Here is a 14,613-nt window from a genome sequence, read left to right as displayed (position 1 = left end):
CCCTGTGCCTGTCTGATTCTGCCTTTGCCTTGATTATTTTACTTCCTTGTGTGACATAGACATCCCTCCTCCCCATGGACTTGTTCAGTGATCACAGGACTGTTGTGTGAAGCTGGTTACCACCATCAGTCCTGCTCTGCTGTTCTTCAGGTAATGTGGGACTGCATCCTCAGCAGTGAGGCCACTGCCCTACATTGCCCCTCCACTGCTGGCTTGCCTTCCCTTGTGGAGCAGTCCCCCCTTGCTGCTCCATGACAGCTTTAAGACCCTGACAGCACAGGGGGTCAGGAAGTTTGGCTGAAACTACCATAGTACTTGGATAGTGTCAAAACAATAGATATGGCCTGTGGGCTGAAAACAGCTGGGAAAACTGAAAATGGCTACAAACCAGCCAAGTGTCTTTGTGTATCCCTGCAGAATTAGGACCTTGCTTTCATTGCTTTCTTAAACCTTACAGCTGACACCCAGACCTTTCTCACCCATAGCCAGGCTGATGGGTACACTGTGTTTCAACTGTGCCCACCACAAACGTGAAGCTGGTTCAGAACATAGAAGGTCATTTGTTAGAGTATGTTCTTGAAACCGATACTCATAGAGCTTTCTGACTTGTACTGTTTTTGAAGCCCTAGGTTGGTGATCAGGCATTAAGTTTAGCCTACAGTTTTTACCTAGAAATATGGCATTGAGGCAACACATGATGAGTTGAAAAATGGTCTGTAAAAGACAGGGGCAGCTGGCAGGGTATTCTCAGTGCTCATCAGCCTAAATTTATTTAATCTTAATACAAAATTAAGGTCTAATGTTTGATTTTGCTTGTGGCAACTGGGAAAATGTTGTATTAATTGTATTAAAACCCCTCGACCTTAGAGTCTGGAATATTTGTTCAGGTAAGGAATCCAAACCAGTTACTGACTGATGCTGTACTGGGTGCTGCTCATTGCCTGGGTAGCAGCTATGGTAGTGCACAGCTTAAAACTCACTAACACCCCTGAAATCAGAGTGCATGCAGGACATCAGCTGTAGCAGTTGCAACTGCTGTCTCCTATACCTTTAAAAACTACAAATACAAATATACAGCACCAAGCCTGGCAGAGTTCAAGGAGAGTTTGGACAATGCTCTCAGGCATGTGGTGTGACTCTTGGGGATGATGCTGGGCAGGACTAGGGGTTGGACTCAATGATCCAACTGGACATATTTTGTGATTCTGTGAAATAGGGAGATAGGCATTTCTTCAGGGCAAAGAACTGTTCTGCTTGCAGAATTTCAGTCACACAGTGTTGTATTCTGCACTGGGTGTTTGATATCAAAATGTATCTTGCCAATAAGCTTCACCAAAAGACTCTCTTCTTCTCAGTGATGACATTTATAATAACTGTTTACCATTCCTTTGGACATGAAGGACTTGATTTGGTGATCAGATACAAGCACACACCTGAAAGTTACACATGCAAGGACAAGACAGAATACAAGATATGGGTGCACACAACCCATCAATTTAGTATTCTGAGGCTTTTGTCTTTGCATTAGTTCTTATCTTCCCAGTTATACATTAGATGACTTATCAAATGACCTTTTATTAGTAGTGCACCCATAGATAAATGGATACATTAACTGTAAATATGGTTAATCTAGGCATTATTTTTATATTAATACACTGATATTTCAAATGTATTAAGCTTCTGTTTTTCATGCCAGAAGACACAAGAAATGTTAGGCACAGAAACCAATCCTGAACATAAGCTCTCTGAAGATGCCTGATATCTGCAGGCTTTTTAATTGGAAATAGTGCTGTCTCAAAAATTACGTAGCCAAGTCTGCAGCTGTTTTTTGGACTCATATTAAAGAGTAAAACTGTACTGTAAGAGCTGTGCTGATATCAGATGTGTTTCCTAAATATGCTTTAAGTGGCTTAAAAACTCATTAATTAGTGAAAGCAATCATAGTTTTTAGAAAAGTGATGAGAAACTTGCATGGCAGTTACGGCATTTGGAAAATTTAGGTCAAGGTAACCATTCAGGAGTTACCTTCATCACATTCAGCTTTATTTTAGGCAAGAGGTTGTTCATAAATAGCAGAAGACCAGCAGGCTCTGTATCTACTTCCTGATAAAACTTTGATTTTTTAACACTTGTGATCATGATACAGCTCATCTAAAAGGGATGTAAGTGTATAATGTGCTGCCTTTTGGTAATCATTTTTCTCCTCTAGTTTAATTACCCATCAGGTCCTTCAGTCCTTCTGATCTACATTCTGCTGAAGCATTTTCAATTCCAATGAAGTTTATGGAGGTCTGAGGCAGGGTGCTGGTGACAAGGCTGAAGTTCTTTTTACATAATACACATAGGAAAGACACCACATTTAAATAGGGTGATAAGGCTGCCCCCAAATCTTCACCATCTTTGAGGAACTTGCAATACTCCTCTCTTTAACAAAGCCTTAATTTTGTAGATATGATTTGATTTCTATTCCACTTTCCCTGTGCAGAGGAGGGGGGTTTCACAAAGGAGTAAATAGGAGATTTTCAAACAAATCCACTACGAAATTGCATTTCCAAACAGAAGAGGGAAAGCAGCTATACAGTTGATATACAGTAGCACAGAGCATTTAGAAGCTGGCCAGTGCATCAAGACCAAAATTTCTAGGTTTTAAAAACAAATCAGAAACCTTGAGCATATACTGGTTTGGAATACACTTAATGCAGTTTTGTTTGTGGTTTTTATTGACTACCTGTCTATGTAGGCTCATCTTGTAACTGTGTGACACCAGTGCAAGTCTAGGCAGTGACAGTGGTTTATGCTTTAAATAAAGATTAGATTTTAATGATTTCCTGAAGTTTGTGAACAAAAGAAATATTAACCTGCAAATTCAGCCTTCTTGCATTTTGAGGTGGGAATTCTTTTGCTTATTTGCATTGCTGGTTACTATATTAATTTTTGGCAATAAATAGTGCTGCAAGAAACTTTTGCTCCAAGCAAGTTAAAAAATAGCATCAAAGAAAAAATATTAAGTGCTAACAGGAGCCAGTTTGCATGTCTTAATACTTCCTTGTTGGGAGCAGGAAAGAAATCTCAAATTTGTCACTGTGCATTTGTTTACACTAAGGTGTTATTGCTTAATCACTCCACCATCCCTCTCCCTCATAAACACCCCCATCTCCCTGGAGAAAGAGTTCAGTTTAGCAAGGCTGATCGTTTATGATGTTAGAAAATAGGAAGGGAGGGAGGAGAGGGCAAAAAGAAAAAAGATAAATAAAGCTTTTCCTCTGTCCTGGTGATCCAGGAGTGCAGTGTTTCAGGGGGTTTTTAACTGCTGTGTGTAATGCTTACTAGGGGCTTACAGCTGGTGCCAGCTCAAGCATTTAGATTTTGAGAGGATGAGTGTTCAGCCTGCTGGAGGATAAGATGCCTCTCTGTGTGCTGGATATGATCTATCCTTTGAGGGGACATAGTTTCAGTCACAAAACAGTTGTGCTTTTAGGTATGTGAGGGTAGCATGTGTGAAGTTTCTGTAAGGGACTCGGTAGCATTTTCCTCCCATATGAAAAGTTTTCTTGCTCTTTATATGACTTCAGTGAGATCCCTGAAGGGCCAGAGGGAGGGTCTTTTTTTTTTTTTTCCTGAATTCTGTTGGTTTTAAGTTGGGAGTACCAGAACAGAAGTTTAAAAGTAATTTTATGAAAGAAAATTAAGCAGATATGAGGCCAGGGTTGCTTGAAAAACGAAAAGGCTATGCATCTAAAAGAACTGTGTCCTTTTAGATGTGTTAGGCTGACAATGCTGGGAAATAAGCCCAGGCGTTCTGACTTCTGGTAGTTTCCCTGACTGCTGGACTACAAACTGGCATGACAGATTGCATCCAGCACAGTAGGCTGCAGAAAGTAGTTAATGGGAAATAGACTGCTTTGATGTTCACTTCTGGTGGGCTGATCCTCTGGTTTAAAGGCTAAACATCTATTGTCTCCAGTAGTTTTCTTTATGAAAAACCTTTCACAAAATCTGTAATTTCCATTTTGTTTTCTGAAACTGTGGTTTGTTCTATTTCTACATTCAGTAGCCAGCAAACATTTTCAAAAGTGATTTGTAATTTTCGTGACTCTAACTTCAGAGGCCACAGATATGGCCTTATTTCTCAGAAATAAGCTAAGCATCTGTCCTCTTCTGCAAAAGCAGATTTCTCTAAAGTATTTCCATCAGAGCACCAGAAATGAAGGCACCTAAACACACTGCCTACTTTGCTGGAAAATGGGGCTAAGCACTGCAGAGATGCACCTTAGAAACCAGGATCGGCTAGAATTAAAATGTGGGGGGGAGGGTGAGGAGAGTGAGAGCAAATACAGTAACAGCCTATGGTTAGAAATCTTAACAATGACAGTGAGTTCTGTTTAATTCCTAACTGCTTAAAAGCAGGCCTGGGGAAATGCTCTGCTTAGAAATGTCATGGAAAGTGCAGCTGGTCCATAGGCTTTATCTTGAAAAGCAAAGGATCTTTCCCATTTTGCAGTAACACTGCCATTTACTGGGCCATACCACTAGTAATTTGCAACAATGGGAGGGAAAAAAGCTGCCATTTGACCTAGAATGCAATTTTCAACTAAGTAATAAAGTGACCATTAGTGCCCGAGAGGATAATACCAGGAATAAGAACAAATTACTGTGAGGTGCAAAGGAGGCTTGGGCATTGTATTGCAAATTTCTTATGGCACTATTGTTCCCCCCCACACACACACACTAATACTTTTAAAGTGCCCCCACTCAACACTTGCTTCTTGTAGGACCCTTACAAACCACATAAGAATTACCCCTTCAAAGATGAATCAGGATCTAATTGTTGTTAACAAAGCGCCACCTGCAGAGAAATGTTACAATATACCTTCATTACAAAGCATTCAATCTCTCTCACGGTCACAAGTCCTGGCTACAGTACAGACAAAAAGAAGTAGTTGCTAGCATTAAGATCAGGCACCTGAAATTATTTGTAAGACACTGCCAGTCCCTGCACAAATATGGTCCTAACATTGCATGATTCCTGCTAGAACTGCTCTGTTTATGCTGCTTCAGAGCAAGTTTTGCTGGGATCTCTCTATTTGCAGCTCTAACCTGTCACTGGAGCCATCATATTGGTGTGGACATCAGGAGAAGAAGCTGCACCATTCACCCTGCTTTTTCAGGATGTGCTCTAGCATATGCTCTCAGTAAAGACTCTTCTGTATTTTATGGATTGACAATGCCTTGGTTTCTCTGCCTGAATGAGATTTTACTTGTGGGTGCAGCACATCCACTACAGGTCCTGCCTGCAGCTTCAGTGGTTGGAATTGAAGACAAGACCCACCAGCGTCTGTCACATTTGTGGCTGTGTGTCCACAGAAGTCAAAGCCAAATGACACTACTCTTGTCTGTCCTGAAAATTCCAGTCATCTGTTTTACAGCTAATTGAAAACTACTGTCCACAGGCTCACTTTGCTCATGCCTTGTTTACAGAGTTAGGGAGTCAGCTTGACTGAGAGCTAACCTCCCCAAGAAACTAACAACAAATTCAGATAATGAGTTTTTGATCAGTTAATCTGTCTGTTGTGGCCAGCACAAAGAAGGGACAGACAGTGGTAGGTGGAAGCAGGTGAGAGAGCACAGGAGCTTCCCTTCCATTTAGGAGAAGGACTTGCTCAATATTAAGGCGAAACCAATCTTTTACAAAAAGCATTTTGTAAAGCTTGTTTGGTGGGTTTTTTTAAGCAGTGGGTTTTTAAAGCAGAATCACAGAACAGCCCAGGTTTGAAGGGGCTTTGTAAAATCACCTGACCCAACCTTCCTTGAGAGAAGGAGCCCAGATGAGATTATTTAGCATCCTGTCTGCTCACACCTTAAAAACCTCCAGTGATGAGGACCATATCACATCCCTGCAGAGGTTGTTCCAGTGAATGATTGTTCTCATTGTAAAGAATTTATTTACTATATTGAAATGAAAACTTTCCTTGTCCCTTGTCTTCTTATTTCAGTAAACATGAATATCCTGCTCATTCTGAGGATCAGAAAGTTGGAGAGTGAAGGAAAGGTGGAAGCAGTCTCCCCTCTTTCTGTTCCTTGCTCAGATTACCCATCTCCTTACCTGTCAGATTATCCATGCTGCTTCAGAGAACTGAGGGACTCATTAGAAGGGAATGCTCAGATACCTTGGACAGGTTGATTTCTTAACTGATGGACTTAGAGGCAGGAACTTCTGGAGATCTAAGCAATATTAACATCCTTCGGCTGCTGGTTTTCCTAGAAAAAACTACCTCTGTCCAGAAATAGCACGCTCAGGGCCTGCTTTGTTGGATAAATATTCCCAGTGCCCCACTTGCCTCATTTTTTGGAACATATGTAGTGCAAATAGAGATACAGAATTTTTTTTTTACTCATAAAGAGCACATTTATATGAAGCCAAACCAATCCTTCTGGATCCTGAAAGACTTCAATTGTTAAATGTGATTCCAAATGTTCTTAACTGGCAGAAACTGGCTCTATATGCTCACCCTGCAGCTGTTTTGTAAACAGTCAGTATTATTGCTGCAATTAAAACACATGCTTTGGATTTTTCATTTTGACTTTGGCTATCATTGACCATCTCCAACTTCCACTTAAGAAGACTGTTCACCATAAAGGATCTGCACTGCTTTAAAAATAGTGAAGATTTGCCAGAGGACCAAATGGTGATGACTGAAATACAGTCTTTAGTGTAACTGGGAGAGTGAGGCTGCACCAAATTAGTATGTACCAGCTCTGGTTGTACATGCAGTGGAGGAAAGGAACAAAACATCCCCTGTGACTGGAACACCATTCCCCAAACAGCACTAAAAGAGGTGGACTTCCAAGAACACAGTCCCAGACTTGCAGATTGCCTTTTTGATACTGAAAGTCATTGATGGCATAAAGCATAACACAGCCCAGAGCATAAAATGAGCAGTCTGCCATCCTTGTGCTTGAAATTTATCAAAAATGGCTCAGCTACTCATTCTTCTTAGGTTAAAAGTGTTCTTAAGTGGATTAGCTAGAGTTGTAGTGCTCGCCTCTAGCAGTTAGCAGCAAGAGCACAGTCCTGGGACGCCTTGCTCCTTATGCAGTAATCTGCAGTGTGTGTGTGTCTGTCCACTCACTGGCACAAATGGTTCATTAGGGAGCTCTCACTGAACACGTGTTCAGAGTTGATGAGGATCTAATTTGTTCTGCTGTAAGAAGATTCTGTCTAATCATTAGGATGGGGGTCAGAGTTAGGAATTCTGACTGATTCCCCTGCACCTTCCTAGATCTGTCATTTACTGACCCTGTGACCTTGCTCAAGATATACCAGAATCTTATGACACTCATTGTCATCAGCTGGGGCACAGATCCATCTTTAGAAGTTTCTAGGAAGCTGAGAGACATGGAAAGTGACTGCTGCAGTGTGTATTCCACACTAAATGTGTGGAATATTACCCCAAATACGCTGTGGTGCTGAGGCCAGATACTGAGCTGTGCAAAACTAGGAGCCACTTGAAAATATCAGCAGATGACTCTTTGTGCACCTCTTTGCTAAAAAGCTGTATTCACCTCTCAGAGATACTGTAGTTTGAAGAAGGGCAGGAGATCCTTGTGTGAATTGGGCTATAGAACTGCAGAGCATCTGGGTAAAGCTCCCGAGAAGAAACTGTGAATAAACAGGAGGATGTACAGGGGGTTTTCCAGGCTGCAAATCTCTGACCAAATTCATGCTCTCTAAAGAAAGGCACAAGGAGCAGAGATGGAAGCATTTGCCATTTCCAAAACAGCTTGGCAGTCCCCCAGGACTGCAGACAAGCTTCACTGGAGGGTCTGCTCTTCTGCTGACACAAGAGATGGATGTACATATGAGTCCCATTAGCATTGAAGGGAGGTGCCTGCTAAACTTTCCCATGAACTAGTGGAGGAAAAGGCTTCTGAAGGTATCTCACGAGGTAACAGAAGGCTGTGGCTGCACATGCTGCCTCTCTTTATATCTGCCTGTGATACAGCTGTACATTTACATCGCTTGGATGTATCTACTTGACATCTTGCTGTCTGTCACAAAGAGGCACTTTGGAGCCATGAAGCATACTTGCCCACTATCGTCAGTGCAGGGCTATAAATACCCAACTTGCATGTAAACTGTTTGTATACTGCCCCTCAATCCCAGATTGATCTGTTGTTAATTCTAAGGACTGCAGTCTCCTTTGAATCCTATTTTTATTTAATGTTCATCAGCAGGAATATATGTTTTATTTCTTTTTTTTTTCCTTTTGTGGCTGTTTTTTCTGTCTTTTGTAGCAAGCATTAAAGTTTATTTTGGGCTGAGGAAAGCTATGCCCTTTGTGACAATGTGTTGTGGAGCTTTATTTAATCCTGTGGGGTTTTTGGGTGCATTTTGCTGGGGGACGGATGGAAGGAGTAAAAGAAAAAGCTGTAGAAATAGTGGAACTGGAAATCTAGATTCCTAGAAGGTGGCAATCTGTTAACTAGTGTTCTTGGGAAAACCTGTCTGTGATGAAAATAAAGCCCCATCGTTAAAACCCAGTGCATTTTCCTTTTCTGCCCCTGAATGTTGTTAACAATGTTGCACTCTGGTTAAGTAAAAATCTCAAACTGCAGTGAAGTGTTAGTAATCGGTTCCTGAGCAGATTCCCTAATGCTATTCACTTTTCCCTGCTAATCTTCCTGTGTGAGTTATAACAATGCAGCACCAAATGAGAAGGAAATGTCAGGTTATGTTTCAGGGCCAGCCTCCTGCCCACCCTCCATCTGTGCTGATGTCAATGCTTATTGGAACATATGCTGCCTGTTGCTCACTGACCATCTGTTAGCTGAGCTGATGAAGTGTTCCCGTTGCTGGGACAACCCGGCCCTTTATTGCCAGTGGCACCGCAAACATTTTCTGCTCAGGTTTCACTTTTATCTGTGCTCTGGAATGGCAGCTCTGCCATGGCAGGGGTTACCCCATCCCTGCACTTTCCTGCCCCTGGGTGGGGAGCGCAGTCAAAATTCAAGGTGCAAGTTTTGGGGCAAGCTACTAAAAGGCTGCAGCAGAGCTAATGTGCCTGTGTACTAACTGCTGGCATTACAGCTAGGACACAGGGCCAGGCATGCTTTCCAGTGGGAGCCCAGGGTCAAGGGAGCATGTCTGGTAGTGGTTAGAAAGTTTTTGTGAAGAGACTGTGATGACTGGTATCATGCAGAAACACCCATAGCCCTGAAGACATGCAAGGCTACAGAGGGATTTTTGGAGAAAAGCAAAAGGCAAGGGATGGGCTATTTTTCCCTTGGTTAAGAGTCACTTGTTCTGAGACTTCTGCATGTTGTAGTAGTGCCTGACTGCTGCAGATCTTTTGGACATAACTGAATCTAAATGTAACAATCTTTTTTAATGGTGTGGGCCTCAGTTTAAGCCATAGCAATGATAAAACCATTTGCCCGCACACAGCCTTTTAGCAGCTCTGTCTGGTGAGCTTCCCCCTCTCTTAAAAATGTCTACAAACATTAATCAATCCTCATGACAAGCCTGTGGGGCTGGCAGGTGGCATTCCCACTTTACAGAGGGAGAAGCAAGTGTGAGAGCTGGCACGAGATGGGCGGCATGCCCACCTCTCAGCCTAGCCTGCTGAGATCACTAGACCAGATTGCCCTTCATTACTCACCAAGAGCCCCGGCTCTGCCATGGTGCCAAGAGGAGCTGCATTCCAGACACCAGGGTTGAGAAGACTCTGCCCTGTTGTTCCTTCCATCTTATATGTGAAGGGGATAGAGCAGCATGTGATAAATGAATGCTGTTGGTGAAACTGACCACGATAAATAGGGTGAAATATGACAGCTGTTAAGATACAGAAAGTCTGGATGCTTGGGAATGTTAAACGCTCTGAAGTTGTGAAATGTCTTGGTCTTTCACTTTCTGTGTTTTCCTCACTGACCCTGGGGTTTTGTTTCCTGAATGACCTGATCTCTCACCCCAACTTTGGAACTGAAGACTATCCCATCATCCTTCCATTTCTCTCACTTCCCTTCCCCTCAGCCTTGCCTCTTTCAAGTTTTCTGAAAGACTTTTTTCAGATATATTGTCCCTTTGCAGTTCCCTAGCTTGCAGAAGCAAACTTTCTAGTCTTTCATCCAGCCTATCCTTTCTGTTTCCTACCTCAATCCAGTTGTTCCTGTAGCCTGGCCAGTCAGCTGTACTCTGGCTGGCCTTTCTACCACCTTCCCTTACTTCTCATGCTTCTAAAATCCCCTTTTCTTCTGTTCCTAGCATAAAAATCCTCTTCCCATTTCTGTCAGGTATCTATACCTCTTTTTGTAAGGCTAAGTTGTAAGTTTTTCAGGGAAAAGGCTCTTTATTTTTCATCCTATGCATCAATTATTGTTTTAATTAAATTACTGAATATTACAATAATGTGTGCTCAGAGACTACATGATGTGTGGTAGAGCTGGATAAGATATCATCCATTCTGACATAATCCTAGGTGTTAATAATAATGCACAATTTCAGCAAATGTTGCTATTTCAGGACGTTCTGGCAGAACAGGCTGGTTTTACTCACCCCAGGGACAAACACATGAACAAATTACCACAAAGCCAGCAAGGGTGGGGATTCACATTGCCTCATCTGCTTTGTGGTGAGTGCCTGAGTGTTGGGTCTTACTCTGTGGCACATGTGGGGTAGGGGCCTGTGCTTGTGTCGAGCTGCATGCTGGGTCTCTTACCTTGCCTTTATTGTGATTATGATAAAAGCATTTATCTACAGCTTATCACAATTACCACAAGGGAGCCTGAGCACTCTAAATTCAAACTGTCTCTTGTGGCAATTTGTTTCATGCCAGTCAGCTTTTAAATCCACTTTCGTGTCCTTGTTGGTTGCCAGAATGGTGTAAATGTGTCAACATGTAGATGAAAATTAGGCTGATCTTTCCTCCTCTCCAAGAACATCATAGATCTTGGTAGTTTTGGTATCTTTACAGACCTAGACAGCTCTGCATTTTGAATCAAAACAAAGCAGAATTTAACACTTTGCTTCAAGATTTGTCAGCTTCATTTTCCCTCAGTGCAAAAATGTGAAGGAATACTAATACCATAAGCTATTATAAGTCCAGCCCTCAGCAGGATTCGTAGTTCCCAACTGAAAGTGCTATTTTTACCAGGGCAGGACTGCACATTTTGTGCAGATTTTAGGCCTAGATTAAATGGTGGCACTGCTTTCTACATGCACTGAGAAGAAAGATTATGCTATGTCTTAAATGAGTGCTATTTGAACAGTGAGAGTGGGCAATTAAAGAGCTTTGAAATCTTGAGATACTACCAGCAAGGCAAGATGAGGCATATACACGTAATGTACCAGAAATGTGTAATGTCTGTGCATTTCTAGGGAAGTGTAGGGGCCAAGGGTCACGTTGAAACTCCAGATAGCGATTCCCTGGCTGCCACCATGGGCACCTATGGAATGACTGGTGTCCTCCTATTGAGCAATGCCAAAGGTCCCTGGTGCTGTGCCTGTTTGCAGCACTGGAAGGCAAATTGCAGACATCTTACTGGAAGCACAGGTACAGGGATCTGAGGTGCACACACAGCCTTGGCCTGCAGAAAGCTGAGGGGTACTTACAAATTGCCTGTTTGATGTTGGCAGGTGTACCAGAGCCAGTTACAGAAGCACTGCTGGGCTGCTTGGGAAGTTCATCAGCTGGGCAATGTTTATTGACACCATTAGAGAAATACTGATTTTTGCCAGCCAAGAACCTGATCTCTGCTGTGGCTGGAGTGTCAGGCATTCAGAGCTCTGCTTAATCACAGCTTTAACACATTTCCTGAATCTGGATGCCTGAATCTTGTAAGAACAACAAATGCTTGCACTTCTGTGCTCTAAGGTTGGCAACGAGGAGCTGTTGTGTGTACTTTTGTGAAAAAATCCCGTCCTCACCCCAGTGCTGGGGGCGGGCTGCCACCGACACCAGTTGCGCGAGGATTTACCCTGTGCTGCCTGGAGATCTGTGGGCTCTGGAGATCACTCTCTGCACAAATTAACTAAAAGATGCCTTAGGTAGGTGTCCAGCCAGCACAGAAGGAACCCAGCTCCATTACTAGCCTGCAATCCCCAGTTTTCCAGCTGTCACTATGTAATACGGTCTCCCCCTCACGTAATTCCTTCCTGTAGTCCAATAGAAGTCCTTTAAAGAAGAAAAGAAGAAAGAGAGAGGAACAACAAGCAAGTAATCCTGTCATACGATCTGCCCCAGTAGTTTGGGGCCTGTTTCTCTTTCAGGGGCTGTGAGTGTGCTTTGAGGTGCACAATAGAGATGCCTTCTCCATTGACTGGGGAGCTCAATGAGCCAAACTGGGCGGCGGCCCCGGGAACAGCAGCAGCAGCAGCAGCAGCAGTGGTGCAGTGCAGCAAAGGGCCCAACTGTTAACTGATTTAACACTCTGCCAGCTGCAGTCCCTGAGCTCTGAGAGGAGCAGCGGGCCTTTGAATATTACCTTTCAGCCAATTAGACATATGTCACTTCATAAAACCTCTCGAGTGCGCTCCCATTGAGGGGAGGAACTGCTGGGGACAAGGAGGGAACTGCGTTACCTGCCGTCCTCCCGGCTGCACTGTCCCTCCCTCGAGAAGGAATTTCTAATTGTTTCTGGAATTATTTTCAGCAAGTATCAAGAAGACTGCAGGTGCTGAATGCAGAAGCTTGGCCCAACAATCAATTTCACCAAAAAGCAATGCCCATGAAGTTTTTAGTAGTGAGCTGCAACTCAGGGAGAGCACTGGGATCTGTGTGCTTTGTCCGAAGGAGGTGCAGCAGCAGCCACTGTACCACTGAGCCAGCCAGCGCAGCCAGGGTCTGCAGGGGTGGACAGTACATGAGAGGGCATGGATGTCATGGATGGTTTTTTCCAGAATCAGTGTTTATCTAGGTCAAAGAACAGACTTTTTACTCTTTCAGATTGATTGAAATTTTTATTACATAGGCTTTATTACATTACATTACATATGTAATTTTTATTACATATACAAGGCTGAAATTCTTATTTCAGTCATGCCAATTTCTTTATGTTCCTTATATTAAAGCACTCAAAAATGCAATATTAAAAGGCATCTTAATTCATGGTAAAATATGGCAGATTATGGTAAGTTTTTAAAACAAAACATTTATTAAAATGTGTTTAAAATAATTTGATTACAAAAGTCAATTTAATAACAAGTGAATTGAAGAAGTTGTGACAAAATTAATAAAATTAAAAGTATAAAGATTTCCTTTTCATAGCAATGTAGAAATCAAAGCAGCCTGGACATGAGGGCTCTAAGAGACAGAAAGACATTTACTTTAAAATCCTGACCTAAAGCTTTCAAGTTGGCAGTTGTTGCTAACACTGTTAGTGAACAGAAATGAGTGAGTCAGAGATGTCTGAATAATGCTAGTTTTTTCCCACTGAAGATAAGACACCTTCATGGGGTTTGCACACTATCAGAGCTCAACAAGAAACTGTGTGTGGCATACAAGAAAAGAGGGAAATAGGGGGGTGGTTTTACTTTGGGAGAGAAGTGCTCAAGCTAAGTTAGGTTGGTCTCTGAATGAGTGTGAGCAATTTATTCAGCTTTGGCTTTTGGTTTTTGGTTTTCTTCCTCAGTCTCTTCAATCATCTTCACAGCAGGATGTTCTCTGCTTTAAACTTTCAGTGCTCAGTAATCAGGCAGTAGTGATTGTCAAGGGCAATGAGAGAAAGTGGGCTTTGGGATGATCCAAATGTGCAGGAGTAGTCTTCAGGTATTCAGTCCTTTTCACACATGGAGAAAACCTTGAGCTTTGTTTTTGAAAAAGAAACCCTCTTTTCAATAAATCTTTCCCCTTGCGGGGTTTTGACTAGCTTCAGGCAGTGATGACGGATTATGGAGTGGTAATATATAAGCTGGAATGAGAAGCTATTTGGAAGATCTCAGGCTTGCAGTCAGACAAATAATTTAAGCTGGCATAAGGTGTCAGTATTGATAAAAGTAGTAGATCCACACTTCCTCTGCTTCTGACTGCTTGTTCTTACCCTATGCTATTCTCTTCCTTTCACAGTACTTTTACTATCTTAATGGCAAACTGGAGCATATTCAGCTGGAGCTGGGAGAGGACAAGGGTGTACCTGAATCTGCTTTGCCCAGTCTAATTCATTGCATGAATTGCCCATGTTTCAGGAGGCAGGACAAGATACCACCAGGATGGACAGTGAGAGCTGGGACACAGAGAGACCACGGCCACTTTTTCTCTGGGTTAGCATTTTTTATTGTCTCCACTGAAATTTATTTTATTTCCATTTAACAATGACAGTTTCCCATTCTTAGCAGCTTTGAAAGGATCACCTTTCAAAAGAAGAGAGTCGAGGAGATCTTACAATGCACAAGTATCTTGTCCAGCCAATATCTGGAATTCAGGCATTCCTCTTGCTCATGGTTCCTGTGGTCAAAATTCTTCTGAAGCTCCTCACAGGTGTTGCTACCTCTAGACTTAGTTTAGAGGTGCAAGCTTCATCAGTGGGGTAGTTCAGAGCTGCTAAGCATGCTTTTGTTGGCAGCCTTCACTTTATCAGAGTACATAGTTCTTGACTAAAAAAAAAGACTTTGAACACAAG

Source organism: Vidua chalybeata, chromosome 3, assembly GCF_026979565.1.
Source record: "Vidua chalybeata isolate OUT-0048 chromosome 3, bVidCha1 merged haplotype, whole genome shotgun sequence".
Classification (NCBI taxonomy): Eukaryota; Metazoa; Chordata; class Aves; order Passeriformes; family Viduidae; genus Vidua; species Vidua chalybeata.
Note: the sequence above shows the minus strand (reverse complement) of the source record.